The 14,993-nt window shown below is 41.7% G+C and overlaps 1 protein-coding gene across 2 annotated transcripts in view; it reads right to left on the bottom strand.

Moving 5' to 3' along the window:
* The window catches only part of SGCG (sarcoglycan gamma), a 168,139-nt gene that overhangs the window by 9,807 nt on the left and 143,339 nt on the right, over positions 1-14,993 (bottom strand). The window lies entirely within an intron of this gene.

Genomic DNA, 14,993 nt, shown 5'->3' with positions numbered 1-14,993 from the left:
TTTTTTTTCTTCTTTTTCCATCACCTGATTTTACCCTTTTAATTACTACCTTCTTATTTTTAACCAGCATTATTACTGCTACCATTTTACCATCTTTTAAAGTGCCATTTTATTTTCTCTTTATTTTATTTTGGGATTAGTGTTCTCCATTCTATTTTCATCGTTATATTATTGGTTGTTTCTAGTTTGCATCCATCTACAGGGAGCTGTTGCTGGAATTTGCTGGGATTAGCGGCGGTTCTATAGGAGTATTCTCCTCATATAAAAAGCCTCTTCCCCTCTTCCACTTCATTCTCTCTTTTCGCTCTTTTTTTTCTTTTCTTTTCTCGCTTTTATTTTTCCCCCTTCTTTTTCCCAATTTCATTTTTGCACTCCATTTTTTGATCCCTACTTTTCTTTTCTTTTTTCTCTTTTACCTTTATCTCTTCCTTCTTCCTTATCCCCTAATTCTCTTTATTCGGGTGGTCACCTCCATTTGGGGTTATTAATATTGTGAATATATTTGTGTTTAGTGCCTGGTACGTGGTGCCTTGTTGTGTTGTATTTTGTGCCCTTAAATCAATGCAGCAGATCCGAGCAATAGCAGCATACTGAACACCACACCCTCTGCTAAGGAACAGCAGCTGTACGTGATACCACCCCCCACCAGCCAGAAGAGCCACCAGAGCTGTGAACAGCACCCACCAGAGGAGCTGCTGCAAACTGAAGAGCAGCTGCTACCGCAACCGCCCGAAGAGCAACCACAGACCAAGGAGTCACTGCCACCCAGGGAGCAGCCACTGAACGACTCAACGTCTAGATATGTCAGTGAGATCAAACATGGGTAGACAAAGAAACCCCCAAAGGAAAGAGAAGGAGGACTCTCCAGAAAAGCAGCTAAGTAATACAGAGGCATGCAACATGACAGAAAAATAATTCAGAATAAGGGTCCTAGAGTGCATAAACTGGATGGAGGGAAAAATCGACAACCTCTGTAAGAAGAAAGAAGAAACAGATGAAAAAATCAACAACTTAAGTAAGACCCAAGAAGAAATGAAGAGTGATATAGCTGCAAAAAAAAAACACCATTGAAAGTATCAACAATAGGCTAGGAGAAGCGGAGGACCGAATTAGTGAATTAGAAGACAAGGAAGCAAAACACACCCAAAATGTACTTCAATTGGAGAAAAAAATTTAAAGACAGGAGGAGAGCCTAAGGGAGCTTTGGGACAACATGAAACGAAACAACATACAAATAATAGGGGTACCAGAACAACAGAAAGATGAACAAGGATTAGAAAACCTATTCGAAGAAATAATATCAGAAAACTTCCCTGAGGTAGGGAAGAAAAAAGTCACACAAGCACAGAGAGTCCCATACAAGGTGAACCCAAAATGACCCACACAAAGACACATCATAATTACCATGGCAAATGTTCAGGACAAAGAGAAAATCTTACAGGCTGCAAGAGAGAGACGGAAAGTCACATACAAGGGATCTCCCATTAGATTATCAAATGATTTCTCAACAGAAACACATCAGGCCAGAAAAGAATGGACGGAAATTTACAAAGTGATGCAAAGCAAAGGACTGAATCCAAGAATACTCTATCCAGCAAGGCTATCATTCAAACTTGAAGGGGAAATAAGAAGCTTCACAGACAAAAAAAGGCTAAGGGAGTTTATCACCACCAAGCCAGCAATGCAAGGAATGCTAAAGGGACTGGTATAAAAAGAAGAAATAAAAAGCTCAGAAAGAAAACAGCCACACACACAAAAAAAGAAATGGCTACAAACAAGTACCTTTCAATAATAACTTTAAACGTAAATGGACTAAATGTTCCAACCAAAAGACATCAAGTGGCCTTATGGATAAAAAAACAGGACCCATACATCTGCTGTCTACAAGAAACCCACCTCATTAGAAGGGACTCACACAGACTGAAAGTGAAAGGATGGAAAAATATCTTACAGGCAAATGGAAAGGAAAAGAAAGCTGGGGTAGCAATACTTATATCGGACAAAATAGACCTCAAAGTGAAGGCCATAACAAGAGATAAGGATGGCCACTTCATAATACTAAAGGGATCAATACAACAAGAAGATATAACCCTGGTAAACATATATGCACCCAATGCAGGAGCACCCAAATTCATAAAGAAACTCCTGGAAGATATCAAAGGAGAGATCGACAACAATACAATCATAGTAGGGGACTTTAATACACCACTGACAGCACTGGATAAGTCCTCTAGACAAACAATCAGCAAAGATACAGCAATCCTAAATGACTCACTAGGTCAGATGGACTTAATAGACATCTTCAGAACACTTCACCCCTAAGCCAGGAAATATACGTTCTTCTCAGGTGCTCATGGGACATCTTCAAAAATAGACCACATATTGGGTCACAAGGAAAGTATCCCCAAATTCAAGAAGATTGAAATCATAAAAAGCATCTTCGCAGACCACGATGGCATAATACTAGAAATAAACTACAATAAAAACAACCCAAAATACTCAAACACCTGGAAGCTGAATAGCATGCTATTAAATATTGACTGGGTTACCAATGAGATCAAAGAAGAAATTCAAAACATCCTGGAAACTAATGACAATGAAAACACAACAATCCAAAACCTATGGGACACAATAAAAGCAGTCCTGAGAGGGAAGTTTATAGCGCTACAGGCCTATCTCAAAAAACAAGAAAAAATGGTAGTAAATCATCAAGTAGTAACTCTACAAGTCAAAGATTTAGAAAGAGAGCAAGAAGAAAACCGCAGAGTGAGCAGAAGAAAGGAGATAATAAAGATTAGAGCAGAAATAAATGACATAGAGACCAAAAAAAACAATACAGAAAATCAATGAAACCAAGACCTGGTTCTTTGAAAGGATAAACAAGATTGACAAACCTCTAGCCAGACTCACCAAGAAGCAAAGAGAGAGGACCCAAATAAACAAAATCAGAAACGATAGAGGCGAAATAACAACAGACCCCACAGAAATACAAATGATTGTTAAAAAATACTATGGACACCTCTACTCCAACAAACTAGACAACCTGGAAGAAATGGACAAATTCCTAGAAAAATACAACATTCCAAAACTCAATCAGGAAGAATCTAAAAATCTCAACAGGCCAATAACTATGGAAGAAATTGAAGCAGTCATCAAAAAGCTTCCAGCAAACAAAAGCCCCGGACCAGACGGCTTCACAGGGGAGTTTTACCAAACATTCAAGGAAGAACTAAAACCTATCCTCCTCAGACTACTACAAAAAATTCAAGAGGAAGGAACACTTCCAAGCTCATTCTATGAAGCCTGCATCACCCTAATACCAAAACCAGGTAAAGACAACACAATGAAAGAGAATTACAGGCCAATATCCCTCATGAACATAGATGCCAAAATCCTCAACAAAATCTTAGCAAATCAGATGCAGCAGTACATCAGAAAGATCATACACCACGACCAAGTAGGATTTATCCCAGGGATGCAAGGATGGTACAATATCCGCAAATCAATAAACGTGATACATCACATAAACAAATTGAAAGAAAAAAACCACATGGTCATATCAATTGATGCAGAGAAAGCATTTGACAAAATTCAACACCCATTTTTGATAAAAACTCTCAGTAAGGTAGGAGTAGAAGGATCATACCTCAACTTAATAAAAGCCATATATGACAGGCCCACAGCCAGCATCATACTCAATGGACAAAAACTAACACCATTTCCCCTAAGAGCAGGAACAAGACAGGGATGCCCCCTCTCACCACTCCTGTTCAACATAGTACTGGATGTGTTAGCCATTGCAATTCGGCAAGAAGAAGAAATAAAAGGCATCCAAATTGGAAAAGAGGAAGTAAAACTGTCCTTATTTGCAGACGACATGATATTATACATACAAAACCCAGAGACTCCATCAAAAAGCTACTAGACTTAATACATGAATTTGGCAATGTAGCAGGATACAAAATTAACCCCAAGAAATCTGAGGCATTTCTATACACCAATAGTGAACTTTCAGAAAGAGAGATTATAAAAACAATCCCGTTTACCATCGCACCAAAAAAATTAAGCTACCTAGGAATAAACTTAACTATAGAGGTAAAAGACCTCTACTCAGAAAACTACAGGACTTTGAAAAAAGAGATAGAGGAAGACATAAACAGATGGAAGAACATACCGTGTTCATGGATTGGTAGAATCAACATCATTAAAATGTCCATACTACCCAAAGCAATCTATAAATTGAACGCACTTCCCATTAAAATACCAACAGCATACTTCAGAGATCTAGAACGAACTCTCCAAAAATTCATCTGGAATAAAAAAAGACCCCAAATAGCTGCAGCAATCCTGAGAAAGAACAAAGTAGGTGGGATCTCAATACCAGATATCAAGATGTATTACAAATCCACTGTTCTCAAAACTGCCTGGTACTGGCACAAGAATAGTCTATTGATCAATGGAATAGAATAGAGAGCCCAGAAATCGGCCCGAACCAATATGCTCAATTAATATTTGACAAAGGAGGCAAGAACATACAATGGAGCCAAGATAGTCTCTTCAATAAATGGTGTTGGGAAAATTGGACAGATATATGCAAGAAAATGAAACTAGACCACCAACTTACACCATACACAAAAATAAACTCAAAATGGATAAAGGACTTAAATGTACGACAGGAAACCATAAAAATTCTAGAAGAATCCAAAGGCAACAAAATCTCAGACATATGCCGAAGCAATTTCTTCACTGATACAGCTCCTAGGGCACTTGAAACTAAAGAGAAAATGAACAAATGGGACTACATCAAAATAAAAAGCTTCTGCACAGCAAAAGAAACCATCAACAAAACAATGAGAAAACCCACTGTGTGGGAAAACATATTTGCCAATGACATATCTGATAAGGGCCTAATCTCCAAAATTTATAGGGAACTCATACAACTTAACAAAAGGAAGTTAAACAATCCAATCAAAAAATGGGCAAAGGACCTAAATAGACACCTTTCAAAAGAGGACATCCAGAAAGCCAAGAGACATATGAAAACATGCTCAAAGTCACTAATCATCCAAGAGATGCAAATCAAAACAGCAATGAGGTACCATCTCACACCTGTCAGACTGGCTATCATCAACAAATCAACAAACGACAAGTGCTGGAGAGGATGTGGAGAAAAAGGAGCACTTGTGTACTGCTGGTGGGAATGCAGACTGGTGCAGCCACTATGGAAGACAGTATGGAGTTTCCTCAAAAAACTGAAAATGGAACTCCCATTTGACCCAGTGATCCCACTTCTAGGAATATATCCCAAGAAACCAGAAACACCAATCAGAAAGGATATATGCACCCATATGTTCATAGCAGCACAATTCACCATAGCTAAGATCTGGAAACAGCCTAAGTGCCCATCAGTAGATGACTGGATTAGAAAACTGTGGTACATCTACACGATGGAATACTATGCTGCTGTAAAAAGGAAGGAACTCTTACCATTTGCAACGGCATGGATGGAACTGGAGAGCATTATGCTAAGTGAAATAAGCCAGTCAATGAAGGAAAAATACCACATGATCTCACTCATTCATGGATAATAGGGACCATTATAAACTTTTGAACAATAATAGATACAGAGGCAGAGCTGCCTCAAACAGATTGTCAATCTGCAGCGGGAAGGCCGGGGAGGGTGGGTGCAGGAGGTAGGGGGGTAAGAGATCAACCAAAGGACTTGTATGCATGCATATAAGCATAACCAATGGACATAAGACACCGGGGGATAGGGGAGGCTAGGGGATTGTCTAGGGCGGGGGGGGGGGAAATGGACACATATGTAATACCCTTTGTAATACTTTAAGCAATTAAAAAAAAAGAAACAAATGTCTATACTACCCAAATCAATCTACAGATTCAACATAATCCCTATTAAAACACCAATGGCATACTTCACAGATAAAGAACAAATACACCAAAAATTTATATGGAACCATAAAAGACCCTGAATAGCTGCAGCAATCTTAAGAAAGAAGAACGAAGTAGGAGGGATCACAATACCAGATATCAAACTATGCTATAAAGCCATCGTAAACAAAGCAGCCTGGTACTGGCAAAAGAACAGGCATATAATCCAATTGATCATAACAGAGACTCCAGAAATTGACCCACACGATTACGGTCACTTAATATTTGATAAAGAAGGCAAGAACATACAATGGAGTAAAGACAATCTCTTCAACAAATAGTGTTAGGAAAACTGTACAGGCATGCAAAAAGATGAAACTAGACCACCAACTTACATCATACACAAGAATAAATTCAAGGTGGATAAAAGACTTAAATTAAGATGTGAAACCATAAAAATCTTAGAGGATAACATAAGCAGTAAAATCTCAGACATCTCACATAGCAATATGTTTACAGATACATCTCCTAGGAAACTAAGGAGAAAAATAAAAAAATGGGACTACATCAAAATAAAAAGCTTCTGCACAGCAAAATAAACTACCATCAAAATGAAAAAGAAACCGACTCTATGGGAGAACATATTTGCCGATGATACATCTGATAAGGAGTTAATGTCCAAAATATATAAAGCACTCATACAACGCAACAAAAGGAAGACAAACAATCCAATAATAATAATAAAAAAAATGGGCATTAGACCTAAATAGACATTCCTCCAAAGAGGACATACAAATGTTCAAGAGACATCTGAAAAAAATGCTCAAAGTCACTAATCATCAGAGAAATAGGGGTAATGACTTAATGATTAAGATGAACAATTCACAAGATTATGTAGCATAGACTTGTATGCATCTATATAATCTATAAAGGAAAAATCAATATAAAAAATATAGTGGGAGTTTTAATAAACCTCATTCGGAAATTGATAGGTACTGAAGAGAAATATAATAAGTTATATAGAAGATACTAACAATTTAATTCATAAGGTTTACCTAATAGTCATCAAAATCTGTATCTATAATAATAAAAGTGTAATGTGCAAGTTGACCAAATGACTGAACAGCAGAACGACTGTCTGGATGACCACTCTATGACACCCACTGGTGTCAGGCCAGCCAAGGTGGGTGCAATGCAATTGCAATGCAATTTGTCGGGGGCCCCACCATCGCCCCATGATCGCCCCAAAGAGGAAGGCCCAGGCTACCTGGCTGGTGGCACTGCAGCGACAGGGTGGGGCCTCCCTCGGTGGGGTGATTGATTGCAGGGCTCCTAGACTGCGAGAGGGTGCAGGCTGGGCTGAGGGACCCACCTCCCCCAGTGCATGAATTTCATGGATGAATTTCATGCACTGGGCCTCTAGTATATTCATAAGATTTACCTAATAGTCATCAAAATCTATATATCTATATTGATACCAATATATCTTGCCTTAAAGCAAAAGAGAACATACATTCACCATAAAAATTTAGGAATAACACTATGCTTTTGCTCATAATTTTGAAATCTCAAGAGGCAGAGAAAAGTATCTAGCAAGAAATAAAGAGCCAAAATGGACTTAAGAAATAAAAATCTAGCCAAAACCGGTTTGGCTCAGTGGATAGAGCGTTGGCCTGCGGACTGAAGGGTCCCAGGTTCAATTCCGGTCAAGGGCATGTGCCTGGGTTGCGGGCATATCCCCAGTGGGAGATGTGCAGGAGGCAGCTGATTGATGTGTCTCTCTCATCGATGTTTCTAACTCTCTATCTCTCTCCCTTCCTCTCTGTAAAAAATAAATAAAATACATTTAAAAAAAATCTAAAAAAAAATAAAATACATAAATAAATAAAAATCTTGAAGAAAGAAACTTCATTAAAGAAATTGAATTGGTAGTGAGAAGAAATGCAACTTCCTTAAAAGCATAGTATTTTTCCTTTCACAGAGGAATTTCTACCAAATCTTCAATTGCTCTTACACCATTTCAAAGTCCAGAAAAAAGACAGCTGAGAACTGAGACTAAAATGGAACTTTTCCAACTTTATAATAAATATAACCTATATCAGAAATTATTTATAATACTGCAAAAACCAATAATAATCACTTTGAAAATGTAATAGAAAAAGAACTAATTCTTGATAGAATTAAAGACTAGGAGCAATCTAGTAACATAGGCCAAAATTAAATGGAGAGTATCACAAAATGTTATTGTAGGGTATAAAGAAGGTAAACATATATAAAAAATTAATTCTCCCTGTAAGTCAATGCAATTCCAACCAAAAATTCAATAGCGTTTTTTATAAAGCATGACAGACTGTTTAAAAATTTTAAATGGAAAAATGAAAGTCTAAAAATATAAAGACAATTCTGAAGAAGACATGGTGGGAAACTTGCCCTAGCATGTAACAAGTTATATTGTAGAGAAGAAAAGTCATTTGGTTGATCTCTCCCCTTTACCTCCAACCTCCCCTACCTTCCCAATGAGGTTTGAGCATCTGATCGATGCTTCTCTGTCTCTGGATCTGTTTTTGTTCATCAGTTTATGTTGTTTATTATATTCCACAAGTGAGTGAGATCATGTGATATTTATCTTTCCCTGACTGGCTTATTCCGCTTAGCATAGTGCTCTCCATGTCCATCCAGCCAGCCAGCAGAGGCCTCCACTCAAGGAAGGGCTGGGAGCCTGGGTTGCTACAAAGTTTCAATTATAGAAGATAAATAAATCCCAGAAAGAAAAAAAAAAAAGGAGAGGCTGGGGCTTGGGTTGCCGGAGGGTGTGGCCAGCCTGAAAACGGCCCTCAGCCCCTCACCCAGGCTGGCCACACCCCCTGGGGTGAGGCTCCCCACTGTGGCATTTGACCAGCCTGCAAAAAGCCATCAGGCTGGCCAGGCACCTCAGTGGGGACCCAGTGGCCACCCTGAAAATGGCCTACAGCCCTCACGCAGGCTGGCCAGGCATCCCAGCGGGACCCCCACCCTGATCCAGGACACCCTTCAGGGCAAACCAACCTGCCCCCACCCGTGCACCAGGCCTCTATCCTATAATATAATAAAAGGGTAATATGCAAATTGACCCTACCAGCAGAATGACTGATCACTATGACACACACTGACCACCAGGGGGCAGATGCTCAATGCAGGAGCTGCCCCCTGGTGGTCAGTGCGCTCTCAAGGGGTAGCTCTGCTCAGCCACAGCCAGGCTGACGGCTGCCAGTACAGCGGCGGTGGGAGCCTCTCCCGCCTCCTCAGCAGCACTAAGGATGTCCAACTGCAACTTAGGCCTGCTCCCCGCTGGCAAGTGGACACCCCCCAAGGGCTCCCGGGCCGCCAGAGGGATGTCTGACTGCCAGCTTAGGCCCAATCCCGTGGGGAGCAGGCCTAAGCCAGCTGGTGGACATCACCCGAGGGGGTCCCAGACTGCGGGAGGGCATAGATGGGCTGAGGGACTCCCCGAGTGCACAAAGTTTTGTGCACTGGTCCTCTAGTCTATATATATAAAAGGCCCATGGCAGTAACACCATGACGCCGTAATGACCAAACAAGCAGTGGCTCTCGCAGCAGGCAGGGCAGGGCACGAGCTACTAGCTGTGAAGAGCTATGAGCGGCGGAAGGCAGGGCAGCGAACTATGAGCAGCGATGGGTGGAGTGGCCAGCTGAGGCAAGCAGAAGCAACCAAACAACTGGTCACCAGGAGATGCATGGAGCACCTCTTGGTCCCTCCCCACCCTCCTGGCTCGTGAGCCGCTCCCAGGGGTGGGGTGGGGCTTTCGGCTCACACTGCGCAGTGGGACTCATGTGGAAAGGGGGGGCCTGCTGGGCCTCTAGTTGGTATATAAAAAAGCCATAGCTTTCTGAGTGTTAATTTTGTATTGTGCTACACTGCCAAATTTTTTTATTGAATCTAGTAGTTTTTTGATGGAGCCTTTAGGGCTTTCTATGTACAGTATCATGTCATCTAAGAATAATAACAGTTTTACTCCTTCTTTTCCAATTTGGATGCCTTTTATTTCTTCTTATCTCATCACTATGCCTAGCACTTCCACTACTATGTCGAAAGGAATGGTGACAGTGGGCATCCCTGTCTTTTGGTGTTCTTAGGGGAAATGTTTTAGTTTTTGCCCATTGAGCATGATGTTGGCTGTAAGTTTGACATATAAGGCTTTTATTATGTTGAGGTATGATCCCTCCATTCCCACTTTGCCGAGAGTTTTTTTCAAGAAAGAGTGTTAGATTTTGTCAAATGCTTTTTCTGCATCAATTTATATGATTGTGTGATTTTTACCTCTCAATTTGTTTATGTGATGTTTCACATGCATTGATTTGCGGATGTTGTAACATCATTGCATCCCCAGAATAAATCCCACTTGGTCATGGTGTATGATCTTTCTGATGTAATGCTGGATGTGATTTGCTAATATTTTCTTGAGGATTTTAGCATCTATGTTCATCAGAGATATTGGCCTATAATTCTCTTTCTTTGTAGTGTCTTTATCTGGATTTGGGATTAGGGTAATGCTGGCTTCAGAAAAAGAAGTTGAAAATGTTCCTTCCTCTTGAATTTTTTGGAATAGTCTGAGGAGGATAGGTTTTAGTTCTTTGAATGTTTGGTAAAACTTCCCTGTGAAGCCATCTGGCCCAGAGCTTCTGTTTGCTGGAAGTTTTTTTTATTACTGCTTCAATTTCCTCCATAGTTATCAGCCTATTGAGATTTTAATCTTCCTGAATGAGTTTAGGAATATGTCCATTTTTTCTAGGTGGACCAGTTTGTTGGAATAGAGTTGTTCATAGTATTTTTTTTTACAATTCTTTGTATTTCTCTGGGGTCTTTTGTTATATTACCTCTTTCATTTCTGATTTTGTTTATGTGAATCCTCTTTCTATGCTTCTTGGTGAGCCTGGCTAGAGGTTCATCAATCTTGTTTATCCTCTCAAAGAAACAGCTCTTGGTTTCATTGATCTTTATATTATTTTGTTTTGTCTCTATGTCATTTATTTCTAATCTGATCTTTATTATTTCCTTCCTTCTGCTCACTCTGGGATTTTTCTTGTTGCAATTTTTCTAATTTTTATGTTGTAGAATTGGATAATTTATTACCAGTTTTTCTTGTTTTTTTTTTGAGGTAAACCTGTAATGCTATCAACTTTCCTCTCAAGACTGCTTTCACTGTGTCCCATAGATTTTGCATTGTTATGTTTTCATTGTCATTTGTTGCCATGATGTTTTTTATTTCTTCTTTGATCTCTTTGGTAACCCAATCATTATTTAATAGCATGCTATTTAGCCTCCAAGTGTTTGGAATTTTTTATTGTTTTTATTGTACTTTATTTCTAATATTACACCATTGTGATCTGAGAAGATGCTTGACATGATTTCAATCTTCATGAATTTGAAAAGACTTTGCCTGTGTCTCTATTTGTGGTATACCTGATATCTTTGTAAACGTCCCATGTGCACTTAAAAAGAATGTATAGTCTGTGGCTTTGGGGTTAAATGTTCTGAAGATGTCGGTAAAGTCCTGATCTAGTGAGTCATTTAGGATTGCTGTTTCTTTGATGATTTTTTGTCTAGATGCTTTATCCAGTGATGTCAGTGGAGTATTAAAATACCCTTCTATGATTGTATTATTTTTATCTCTCCCTTGATATCTTCCAGAATTTTGGGGGTTTTTTAAAAATGTATTTATTTGGGTGCCTATACATTGGGTGCATATATGTTTGCCAAAGTTATATCCTCTTGTAGTATTGATCCCTTTAGTATTTTGAAGTGACCTTCCTTATCTCTTCTTATGGCCTTCATTTGAGGTCTCTTTTGTCAGATGTAAGTGTTGCTACCCCAACTTTTTTTAAATTTCCATTTGCCTAAAAAATATTTTTCCATCCCTTCATTTTCAGTCTTTGTGACTCCCTTGATCTGATGTGGGTCTCCTGTAGACATTATATATATATATATAAAATCTCTCTCTCTATATATATATATATGTGTGTGTATATACATATATATAATATCTATCTATATATACAATCATTAGAGGCCCGGGGCACAAAAATTTGTGCACTGGGGGGGAGGGGGGTCCCTCAGCCCGGCCTGTGCCCTCTCGCAGTCTGGGACCCCTCGGGAGATAACGACCTGCTGGCTTAGGCCTGCTTCCAGGTGGCAGAGGGCAGGCCCAATCCCTAGGTGCAGCCCCTGGTCAGGCTCAGAGCAGGGCCGATTGGGGAGTTGGGGCACCGCCCCCTGTCATGCACAGAGCAGGGCGGATCGGGAGGTTGTGATGCCACCCTCAGTCACGCTCAGGGTATGGCCCATTGGGGGGTTTGGGCACCGCCCCCTGTCACACTCAAGGCAGGGTCGATAGGGAGGTTGCAGCGCCACCCCCTGTCATGCACAGAGCAGGGCCAATCAGGGCTTGGGGTGCTGCCCCCTATCAGTCACAGAGCAGGGCCCATCACGGGGTTTAGGAGCTCCCCACTGTCAGGAACAGAGCAGGGCCGATAGAGAGGTTGTGGCCACACCCCCTGTCACACACAGAGCTGCAGGGCGATCAGGGGTTTGGTCGCTGCCCCCTGTCACCCTGATCCCGGTGCTGGGAGGTCTCCTTGCTCCACTGATCCCGGGGCCAGGACCCCTCTCAGCTGCGCTGATCCCTGGCCGGGAGGCCTCGCGGCTCCGCTGATCCCAGGGGCCGGGAGGCCTCTCAGCTCCGCTGATAACCAGGGCCGGGAGGCCTCTCGGCTCCGCTGATCACGGGGTCCTGAGGCCTCACGGCTCCGCTGATCCCGGGGTCCTGACAGCCTGGGAGCCCTCGGGGGGTGTCCACTACCCAGCAGGGAGCAGGCCTAAGCTGCAGTCAAACATCCTTAGTGCTGCTGAGGAGGCAGGAGAGGCTCCCACCACCACCGCAGTACTGGGAGCCAACAGCCTGGCTTGTGGTTGAGCAGAGCTCCCCCTATGGGAGTGCACTGACCACCAAGGGGCAGCTCCTGCATTGAGCATCTGCCCCATGGTGGTCAGTGTGTTTCATAGTGACCAGTGATTCCTAGTTGCTCAGCTGTTAGGGTCAGTTTGCATATTACCCTTTTATTATATAGGATAGAGGCCTGGTGCATGGGTGGGGGCCAGCTGGTTTGCCCTGAAGGGTGTCCCAGATCAGGGTGGGGGTCCCGCTAGGGTGCCTGGCCAGCCTGGGTGAGGGGCTGATGGCTGTTTGCAGGCTGGCTACAGCCCCTTCAGTGTAGGGGTACCTACTGGTGTGCCTGGCCAGCCTTGGTGAGGGTCTGAGGGCCGTTTTCAGGCTGGCCACACCCCCTTCAGGGTGGAGGGTCCTGCTGGGGTCCCTGGCCAGTCTGGGTGAGGAGCCAATAGCTGTTTGCAGGCTGGCCAAGCCCCCCAGCAGGGACCCTCACCCCATGAGGGTGTGGCCAGTCTGGGTGAGGGGCTGATGGCTGTTTTCGGGATGAACACAGCCCCCAGCCACCCAAGGTCCCAGTGGAGGCTGGCTGGAAGCAGGTATCTGGGATTTATTTAGCTTCTATAATTGAAACTTTTTTGCCTTTTGCGGAGGCCATAGCCAGTCAGGGCAGGCGGGAAGCTTGGCTTCCTCCATTGCCAGGGCAACCAAGCCTCCTGTTTGCTCCAGCTCCATGGCTGCCAGCTGCCATCTTGGTTAAGTTAATTTGCATATTGTCTCTCTGATTGGCTGGTGGGCGTGGCTTGGGCATCATGAAGTACAGTCAATTAGCATCCTTATCTTTTATTAGTGTAGATGCCTGTGGTCCTTCTTCCTTTTCTATTTCTTCTTTTTACAACAATCCCTTGAGTATTTCTTACATTGCTAGGTACGTAGCAATAAACATTCTTAGCCCTTTTTTGTCTGTGAATCTCCTGATTTCCCCTTCGATTTTGAATTATAGCCTTGCTGGGCAGGGTATTTTTGTATTCAGTTCTTGCTTTGTATCACTTTGTATACTTCATTCCATTCCTTCTGGCCTGATGTATTTCTGTTGAGAAATAATTTGTTAATCTAATGTGAGATCCTTTGTAGGTAACTCTCTGTCTCTCTCTTGCAGCCTTTAAGATTCTCTCTTTGTTGCTAAAATGTGCCATTGTAATTAGGACATATCTTGTTGTGGGTCTTTTAGAACTCATCTTATTTGGACTTTCTGTGCTTATATGACTTTTTTCTTCCCCAAATCAGGGAAGCTTTTTGTCATTCTTTCTTCAAAAAGGTTTTCTAGTCCTTGTTCCACTTCTTGTCCTTCTGACACCCCTATTATGTGTATGTTACTTAGTTTTAGGTTGGCTCAAATCTCCCTTAGCCTCTCCGGCTTTATATGTTTTTTCTCCAACAGCTGTCCAGATTGGGTGTGTTTCTCTGCCCTATCTTCTAACTCACTAAGTTGTACCTTCATTCTTCTAGTCTACTCTTGAAATCTTCCATTTTGCTTTTTATTGTAGCTTTATCATTTTTTATTTCCTCTTGATTCTTACATAAGTTGTTGACTTTCTCATCCATCTGGTTTATGAATTGTATGACCCTTACTCTGAATTAATTTTTCTGACATATTGCATGCCTCCATTTCATTTAGTTCCATTACCGGTTGTTCCTCCTTTTCTTTCCCTTGGTGGTTGTTTCTTTGTCTCCCCATTTTCTTTTATTGCTTAAAGTATTACAAAGGGTATTACATATGTGTCCTTTTTCCCCCCCGCCCTTGACAGTCCCATAGCCTCCCCTATCCCCCAGTGTCTTATGTCCATTGGTTATGCTTATATGCATGCATACAAGTCCTTAGGTTGATCTCTTACCCTCCTCCCCCCTGCCACCCAACCCTCCCCGGCCTTCCCGCTGCAGGTTGACAATCTGTTTGAGGCAGCTTTGCCTCTGTATCTATTATTGTTCAAAAGTTTATAATGGTCTCTATTATCCATGAATGAGTGAGATCATGTGGTATTTTTCCTTCATTGACTGGCTTATTTCACTTAGCATAATGCTCTCCAGTTCCATCCATGCCGTTGCAAATGGTAAGAGTTCCTTCCTTTTTACAGCAGCATAGTATTTCATTGTGTA

Source organism: Myotis daubentonii, chromosome 2 (genome assembly GCF_963259705.1).
Source record: "Myotis daubentonii chromosome 2, mMyoDau2.1, whole genome shotgun sequence".
Classification (NCBI taxonomy): domain Eukaryota; kingdom Metazoa; phylum Chordata; class Mammalia; order Chiroptera; family Vespertilionidae; genus Myotis; species Myotis daubentonii.
The sequence above is the reverse complement of the archived record's forward strand: the minus strand, read 5'-3'. Positions and strand labels throughout refer to the sequence as shown.